The sequence below is a fragment of the Hemicordylus capensis genome, chromosome 6 (assembly GCF_027244095.1).
Source record: "Hemicordylus capensis ecotype Gifberg chromosome 6, rHemCap1.1.pri, whole genome shotgun sequence".
Classification (NCBI taxonomy): Eukaryota; Metazoa; Chordata; class Lepidosauria; order Squamata; family Cordylidae; genus Hemicordylus; species Hemicordylus capensis.
This window is the reverse complement of record NC_069662.1, coordinates 167,874,967-167,884,648: the sequence shown is the minus strand read 5'-3', so window position 1 is coordinate 167,884,648 and position 9,682 is coordinate 167,874,967.

The window sequence follows — 9,682 nt, the reverse complement described above, 5'->3', positions numbered from 1 at the left end:
CTCTCCAGTTCTCTGGCTTGTATGAGGTTCCTTGAAGATTTTCAGGGTTGATTTCTTTGGAAAATTGAGTTCACTGGACTCTTAAATGCCATTTTGTGATATCTGTTTAGATTGCTATGAAATGACAAGCTTTTGGCTGGTTGGCCATTCCTTTTCAGGTTAACAGCCCTTAACAAATCATGTCCCCACTCCTGGCAGGAACTCATGGGCAAGTTTAGGATGACCTCATCCCTTCCCCAGCCCCCACATTCATTGAAGTGTGTGTGTGTGTGTGTGTGTGTGTGTGTGTGTGTGTGTGTGTGTGTAAACAAGTGCAGGGACCCACAGAAGAGAGCCTCAGGGAAAGGATCCAAGAGAGAACCTGGAATGGGGCAGCCAAGGGAGGATGTTGCAGCATATCAGTCAGGATTCAGCCTTTGGTCTCCCTGGGAGTTATTCGCACTTGGCGTCAGGCTTCGGGGTAAATGTTGAGCAAAGCCACTTTGAAGTACTTCCGCGGCATTGAGGGAATCAGCCCCTCCTTTCTCCCTTTGGCTTTTGTTTGTGCAAGTCCACATGGCATGCTCCGTGCTTTGCTTCTAGCCAATGGCGGGGGGAGAGCTCCTGTGGAAACAGAGCTGCATTTCTGAAGAGAGCATGCCCCTTATCATGCTATTTATTCTACCTCAGTGCCTCTCCCATTTGCTCCGGGCATTTTCAAAAAAAGTAGCTTAAAACCAGCATTTTTAAAACCCGGAAGTGTTTTGGAATTCTCTCTGATAAGAGATACCCTTCTAATATAACAGAGTGCACAGAGGCACAACACAGAGGAGTCTGTCCAGGTGTGTGTGTATGCTTAGAGTAAAATAACTTGGACCCAATTCATAGTTTCAAATCAATATAGGAGTATTTATTAGTGAACTCCATTCTAAAGTCGAGATATAGGATCTCTAATCTAGCTAGCTAGCTGGATGCAAACAGATGCATCTCTGCACACATAGTGCAGGGAGAGAGGACCTTGCATGTTGCAAGGAAGAAGAAAGGAAAGAGAAGGAAGAGGAAGTGGCCAGGCAGGAAGGCAGGAAGTCCCTAAGAATAGCAATCTACACACCAAAGGGTTAGTGTCAGAGCAGTAGAGAAGGGATGACCAATGTCTTGACCAGGGGCGTATATAGGGCAGGGCAGGCAGGGCACATGCCCTGGGTGCCACTTGAAGGGGGGGTACCATTTAAAAAAAAATAAAAAAAATTGGCTGCCGAAAACAAAATGGCCACTGTGCATGCTCAAATGGCCTCTGTGAGGCCCTAGGCCATGCCAGGCCTCACAGAGGCCATTTGAGCATGTGCAGTGGCCACTTTGTTTTCAGCAGCCATTTTTTTAAAAGAATGTATTTATAAAAAATGGCCACCGCACATGCTCAAATGGTCTCTGTGAGGCCCTAGAGGCCAGCGGGGGGAGGGGAAACCTTTGCAGACACCCCCACACCCCCACAGCCTTTAGGAAGCCCCCCGAAGGGGCTACAGGTTTAAAAAAAATATAAGTCACTGTACACATATTCAGGTTGGCACTATGTACAGAAAATCAGGGCTTGTGAATACTGAGCTGAAGTTTATAAGCTAAAATTGTATTCATTTGCTCTTACTTTGCTTCCTGTGATAAGTGAGTTAAATGTGATGTCTTAATAATATGGCTATTAATTGTGAGTTTGTCTTTGAATCAGTGTGAAATCCTTAGTGTTAATGTCCACTGGGAGTTTCTTGCTCTCTTTCTCTCATTTTAACTGTCTTTCCGAAATACAAGGATATATTCCAAGCAGTGACACAGTTTACTCTGCATATCAGAGCCAGTGTGGTGTAGTGGTTAGAGTGCTGGACTAGGACCAGGGAGACCCGAGTTCAAATCCCCATTCAGCCATAAAACTAGCTGGATGACTTTGGGTCAGTCACTTCTCTCTCAGCCTAATCTACTTCACAGGGTTGCTGTGAAAGAGAAACTCAAGTATGTAGTACACCGCTCTGGGCTCCTTGGAGGAAGAGCGAGATATAAATGTAAAATAATAACAACAACAACAACAACTTTGTCCAAAGCTTTTTGGAAGTCCGGGTATACTATGTCAACTGGATCGCCTTGATCCACACACTTGTTGACACTCTCAAAGAACTCCAAAAGGTTTGTGAGGCAAGATTTACCTTTGCGGAAGACATCCTTATTGCCACCTTACATTTCTTTTGCCAGAGTTTGTGCTCCTTTCTGTTCTCTTCATTTGGATAGGCCTTCCAATTTCGGAAGGAAGTCTTCTTCCCGTTTATGGCTTCCTTGATGGTACCCGTTAGCCATGCTGGCATCCTCCTGGACTTATTTATTTATTTTATGGATTTTTATACCGCCCCAAACTAAAAGACTTAGTGGTACCTTTCCTACTTTTGGGTATACAATCTAACTGGGCCTCTACTATTGTGGTTTTGAGTAAACTCCATGCATTCTGGAGCAATGTGACTCTCCTGATTTTCCCTTTCAGCTTTCTTTTTACCATACTCATTTAGGAGAAGTTTCCTCTTCTGAAATTCAAAATATCTGTATTAGACTTCCTTGGTGATTCTCTCCCCGCATGTATGCTGAATTTGATCACACTATGGTCACTGTTCCCTAAAGGGTCGATGACAATGACATCACACACCAGGTCCTGGGTGCCACTCAGAATTAAGTCCAAGGTCGCCTTCTCTCTGTTGGATCCAAGAACAACTGTTCTAGGGCACAGTCATTCAGTGTATCTAGAAATCTGAACTCTCTGTCATTAACTGACTGAATTTTCCCAGTCTATGTGAAGGTAATTGAAGTCACCCATTATTACAACCCATTATTACAGCCCTGCCTCTCCTTGACACCTCCCTGATTTCCTGCTGCAGCTTCCAGTCACTGTCAGCATTTCGATCCAGTGGGCAGTAGCACGTTCCCAGTAGCACGTTCCCTTTCCGGCCTTGTATAGTCACCCACAGGGTTTCTGTGGAGGACTCCAGTCCACCTAGGTTTTCTAGCTTCTTAGATTCTATCCCTTCTTTAACATACAGTGCTACTCCACCTCCAATGCGCCCCTCCCTGTCCTTTCTGTAGAGTTTATACCCAGGGATAACAGTGTCCCACTGGTTCTCACTGTTCCACCATGTTTCTGTTATGCCCACTATGTCTATTTCTGTGTTAGCAACCAAGCACTCCAGCTCACCCAGCTTGGCTCGGAGGCTTCTCGCATTGGTATATAAGCACCTATATGCTGAATCTCTCACCTGGTGTATGCTATCTTTCTTTCGACTCTTTGACCAGCTGGCAAAGGCTCCTGTCTGCTCTTGATATGGTTCTGCTCTGTCTCCTTCTGTTTTATCTGAATCCTTTGCACCTTCCCACTTTAAAAGGATGGCATTTGCCAAACCAGATATTGCCCACTTCCCGTTGGCTATTCCCCAGGCATCATTTTAAAAGCTGCTCTGCAACCTTTTTGATTTTAAGCACCAGCAGTCGGGTTCCATCTTGGTTCAAGTGCAGTCCGTCCCTTTTGTACAGGCCTTGCTTGCCCCAAAATGTATCCCAGTGCCTAACAAATCAAAACCCCTCCTCCCAGCACCAACGTCCCATCCACACATTGAAACCCCTCAGCTCTGCCTGTCTCACTGTATCTGTGTGTGGTACAGGTAGCATTTCTGAGAATGCTACCTTGGGAGTCCTGGACTTCAATACGCTACCTATCAGCCTAAATTTGGCTTCCAGGACCTCCTGACTACATTTCCCCACATCGTTGGTGCTGTTGTGCACCATGACAGCTGTCTCCTCCCCAGCACTGCCTAAGAAACTATGTTGATGCTGCGTGATGTCTGCAACCTTTGCACCAGGCAGGCAAGTCACCGTGCGGTCAACAAGCAGGTCACAAACCCATAGGGATGTGCGGTTCGGTTCGGATCCGGACCGGTTCGTCCGAACCGGTCCGGATCCGGCGGCTCGATCCCGGACCGAATCGGGCCCTTCCGGGGACCGAGCCGGACCGAATTCGAGCCGGTTCGGTACCGAACCGGCTCGGGTTTCCCGAACCGGTTCGGGAACGAAATTGAGTCTCTGGAGTGTCTCTTTAAAGTTCCAAGTGTGTCCTCCATTTTGTGTCTCCTTCCCGAAACTTTTGCTCCTCCTTGCATCCATTTTGTGATGCTATTTCCAGGCATTGTATTGGCTGCGCTATTGATCCTTGATTGGCCAGAATGAGTCCTTTGGTCTGGTAGGCTGCTTGGCTGTTGCACTGTTGAGAGCTGGCACCCTGTTGGCCGTGGGGGGAGTGCAAAGGTGGGGGCTCCCAAAGGAGGGAATTTCAAACCTATATAAACCCAAGCCTCTTCTCTGGAAACTTCTCTTGGCTGCAGTTGTGGGATCATCTCTGAGACCTGCTTGCCCTTTGCTGGCTGCTCTGGTGTCTCTGTGAGTCCTGACTGTGTCCTGTGTCTCTCTGTGTGTGCTCTGTCTAATCCTTTGTCCACCTGCCCTTTGTGACTCTCTGTGTGTCTCCTTTCTCTGTCTGTCTCTTGTCTGTATACTGTGTGTTACTTCACTTTACTTTCTTCTTAATTTCCCCCAATTTTCCCTGTTCCTTGTCTGTCTGCTTTTCTCCCCCCCTCCCCCCCTTTCCCTTCTCATCCTTTGGGCCTACCCTCCCCCTCCCCCACTCCCACCCACTGCATCCTCATTGTTTAAATCTTCTTCCATTAATTATTGCTCTTTGTCCTGCCTTGTTTTTGTCCAACTTTTTGATTTTCACATTGCATTCCATTGGTTTCATTTATATATTGCTTGCTGGTTTTGCTTAAATTGTACCATTTTGTTTGTTTCTGCTGACTGCTGCTGCCCTGCGAGTTGGTTCCCTGAATCCCTCCCCCCCACCCCCAGAGGATTCTGTTGTTGTTTCTTGTTGTCCCATATAATCAGTTTTGGTTCCCTGCTCCAAACTTGCCCCTCCAAGTCCAACCACACCCCACCCCAACCCCACCCCATCCAGCCTTCTCCCAAGTTTGCTGCTGCCAAACAGAGTCCAGTTTTCTTTGCTTGGTTCCCTTGGTTCCACTTATTCATTTGCTATTATTAATTTGCAGCAATTGTGGTTTCATTGTCTCTGTTCACTTAGTGGCCCCCCTCAGAGTCTGTGTTTGGTTCCCCCTCCCCACCCCCCCACCCCCAAGTTTTTTCTGCTGGTTATAGTCTTTCTTTTCATTTTTTTTTTTAACTTCTGGCTTGTGTTCTCTTGATATATATTGCTTTATATATTTTGCTACCCTCCTCCTCCTCCTCCTGCCTGCCCCCCCACCCTCCCTCCTCCCAGACCCTAGCCCAGGCCCAGCTCCTCCCCCAACCACCCCATCCAGCCTAATTGCTGCTGCTGCCCGAGTTGTTCCAGTTTCTCCTTTGCTGTTTGTTGTTGCCCCCTCCCCATCCCCCCAACACCCCTCTGCCACACACTAGCCCCCAACCACACACACCCTCTCTGCTCCCCCCACCCCACCTCTTTTTCTCCTTGCCCCCGACTCTCTCCACTTACCCCAGGCCCCCTGCCACACACTAGCCCCAACCACACACACCCTCTCTGCTCCCCCCACCCCACCTCTTTTTCTCCTTGCCCCCGACTCTCTCCACTTACCCCAGGCCCCCTGCCACACACTAGCCCCAACCACACACACCCTCTCTGCTCCCCCCACCCCACCTCTTTTCCTCCTTGCCCCCGACTCTCTCCACTTACCCCAGGCCCCCTGCCACACACTAGCCCCCAACCACACACACCCTCTCTGCTCCCCCCACCTCTTTGGACCGCTGCTACTGCTGTGTCCTCCCCCCACACCTGAATCCCCTCTCCCTGCTGCGCTGCGCTTCTCCTCTCTCCTCTTTCTCTCTATCATCTCTCTTTCTCCTCTCTCTTTCTTTCTTTTCTCTCTCTCTCCTCTCTTTCTCTTTGTCCCTGCCCCCCCTCTCTTTTCTCTCTCTCTTAGTCTTTTCTCTCTCTGCTCCCCTTCACTTTCCACCTCCTCTCCCACAGCTGCAGCCGCACACAGTAGCCTACCCACCTGGCGGCTGCCATCGGTTTTTTTTTCTTTTTATAGTTTTTGGTTGATTTTGTCTCTGCTTGGGGGTGAGTTGAGCGACACAAATAGTGTTGTCTCCTCACTTCTGCCCCTCCATCGTTGTTGAACTACCCCGGTTGCCTGTGTGCCTCGTGCGGCCGCCCTGCTGTGTCTCAGCCCAGGGTGGCTGGCTGGCGGCGGCGAATCCGTGACCAGCAGTGAGCGGCAGGAGAAGGACCGGAAGAAGAGGGGTTAGTGCGTGTGCGATTGTGCACCTTTTGTTGCCCCTTTCTCTCCCTAGCTGGCGGTTTTAAATAGGGACACCCCTATTCTGAAATGCATTTGGGTGTGGGGAGGAGGGAGGGAACCTTGGAGAGGAGATGTACTGTTGTAAAACTTGTGTCTTCATGCCCATGCCCAGTAAAGAAATTGCTGCTGTGTGTTGCGTTGCATTGCATGCGTCTTGCAGGTGGTTTTTGAACAGGTGCCTTCCAGAGTGCTTCCTTGCCTCTGGGGCAGTCTGAGTGGGGTCCAGGGTTCTGATGCGATGCTGCCACTACATGCTGGGCCCATGCCATGCCAGAGTGCTTCCTTGCCTCTGGGGCAGTCTGAGTGGGGTCCTGGCTGGGCTCTGATGCTGCCACTACATGCTGGGCCCATGCCATGCCAGAGTGCTTCCTTGCCTCTGGGGCAGTCTGAGTGGGGTCCTGGCTGGGCTCTGATGCTGCCACTACATGCTGGGCCAATACACACGTATGATGATGATCATGATGTTCAATCCATGAGGCTGCCATCAAGTGTTTGCTGCTGCTTGCTTGCCATGGCATTGGGCAGGCAGAGTCACAGAGTGGGTGGGTTCAACCTCTGTGTTGGTGTGACTGGGTTCTGGTTTTGGTTGTGTGCAATTTAGAGTCACTAAATAGGCTGCATTGAGTTTGATGCTCCCCCCACAGGAGCATTACTTGAGAGCCACCCCCCAGAACCCACACTTTGTGTTCCAGTTCACTAAATAAGGGTTTCCTCCTTTGATCTGCAGGTTCCCAAGCGTTGACTGCATCCCTCCCCCACCCCCGGTAGGTGCTGTGCCCTCCCCCCATCCACTCTCCCCCCCCCAAAAAAGCTAAAAACTTGCCACCCACACCACAACTACTCCACCCAACTGCCCGTGCCACCCTCCCACACCGGGGTTCCACCCTTTAACCCCCTATTTTTCTAAAAAAAAACCCTCCCAGACCCATCTCCCCAATTGGCTTGGTGGTTGACTCCCAAATTCAAAAAGGACACCCTCCCCCTCACTTCGATTGGCTTCCCCCCCATATCAAAAAGTCTTCCTTTCCCCCCAATTGGCTTCCTTTTTTGAAAACAAACTTCCCCCCCGCCGCCTCCAAATCAGCTGCCTTTTTTTTGGCCCCTAAGCCCCTCCAAATTATTTTTCTGACCCTGTCTGGCCTTCCTCCTAAAGTCTCCCTCCTTCTGACCTAGCAGCATGTCTGAGCGCCGTGTGGCGGGCAGGGCTCGCTCAAGGCTGGCAGGCAGAGGTGGGAGAGGCCAGGTGCGGGGTGCGCCTGCGGCACGGGGAGGGAGAGGACGCGGGGAGCCTGAGGACACCCCAGTTCTCCCCATTGGAGAATTCTTTGCTCCGGCCCCATCTTTGGTGCGCAGGATTCAGTTCCCCACGCCCGCTGCCGCCAATCGCGGCAGAGGCAGAGGCACCGTTAGGGCTGTGGCGGGTCCCTCCTCGCCGGCGGCACCAGGTGCTGCTGAGCTACCGCCAGTTGTTGAGGTGGAGGAGACTGTGGAGTTGGAAGAGCAGGTAGAGGGCGGTGAGGACCGTGCGGCTGGCAGCGATGCAGCCAGGTTCTCCCTCCCTCTGGGGCCCCTTCCCCCTATCCTTTCGCCGCTCAGTGGGGCCCCCCCTCGTGAAGCCCGACACTCTGGTGGGGAGCGGTCTGGCGAGGTGGTGGAGGAGAGGCCTGCCTCTCCGATGCCAGTTGAGCCGGGCCCTTCCTCCGCTGTGGAGGGCGGAAGGGGCGGGTTGGGTGGCAGCAGTGGGCAGGCAGCGGCGGCCCCCCCCCTAGGACTGCAGCCACCCTGCGAGAAACGGCCTAGGACGGCGCCCAGGGCGCAGGAGGCCAAGGGCAGTGGTGCATGGGTGCATTTTGAGGTCCCTCAAGATGACCCATTCCACGCCCGCTGTGTCCACTGCAGGATGCTTGTCAGCCGTGGAAGGGACCCTGCGCACCTGGGTACGACGCCTATGTGGAGACACCTAGAGCGTCACCACCCAGGTCTCAGGGGACAGGCTGGCAGCGCTAGTGCGCCTTGTGCATCTGCCACTAGGGCGGGCAGCGGCAGTGTGCCAGCCAGCAGGCAGGCTACACTGCCCGTCCAGCGGTGGACGCAGTCCTCGGGCAGCCAGCGTATTGTTCGCGTGGACCATCATCACCTCACCCGCCTCATAGGGGAGATGATTTCCACCGATGACCAGCCGTTTCAGGTGGTCGAGAACAACGGCTTCCGCCGTATTCTCCAATACCTGGCTCCCGAATACGTCATCCCCTCAAGGACGACGTTCAGCCGGAACGTGGTCCCCTCCCTGTACCGCCGGTGCAGGGAGCTCGTGTCGGCCGAGCTGCGTGCAGCTCCGGCCGGGACAAGCGTGCATTTCACGACTGACTTCTGGACCAGTGTCAGTGGGATGCACGCTTCTTTCCTGGCCCTCACTGCCCACTGGTGGGGACCGGAGAGTGAGGGGACCTCCGCGGGCGATGCTTCCGGGTCCGGCGCAGCTCCCGCTGCACTACGGCACAGGTGGGCCGTCCTGCACGTGGAGACGATGGACACGAGGCACACCGCGGAGGAGGTGGCGGCCGTACTCGACCGCCAGATAGAGGAGTGGATTGGCGGGTGTCCACACCTCTCCCGCGGCTTCATTGTCACCGACAATGGAGCCAACGTTACCGCCGCTGTCGAGACAGTCATGGACTGTGTGAACATACGGTGTATGGCACACACGCTCCATCTGACCGTCAGGGACGCCCTTGGCCTTAAGGAGCTGAAGGCGTCCCAGGAGAAGGGGGCCCGCCCCATCGCAGCTGCTGTTGCTGCCACGGCCACGCTTGTGGATAAGTCCCGCAAGCTGGCCGCCCACTTCCACCGCAGCGAGAAGTCCAGGAGACTGCTTCGCCAGAAGCAGGATGACCTTGGCCTTCCTCGCCATCTCATCCCTACGGATGTGGAGACGCGGTGGAACTCCACCTTCCTCCTGTTCCAGCGCCTGTTGGAGCAGGAGAGAGCCCTTGTCGCCCTGGCGAGGGACGAGTCCTTGGATGTCTGCGACTTCTCGAACGCAGAGTGGAAGCAGATGTCCGAGGCGGTGTCGGCACTCGAGCCCTTCCAGCTTGCCACGAAGGGCTTGTGTGGCGACACCACTCCCTTGAGCCAGGCGCTGCCCACAGCTGTTGGTCTCGAGAAGCTGATGGGTGGACTCCATATCTCTCTGACCACGCCAGAGGGTCGTGCTCTGGCTGGGAGGCTGAGGTCTGGGGTTGACAAGCGGCTCGTTGATGTGCTGGGAGACAGGGAGGAGTATGTCCTCGCTTGTCTCTGTCACCCAGCCC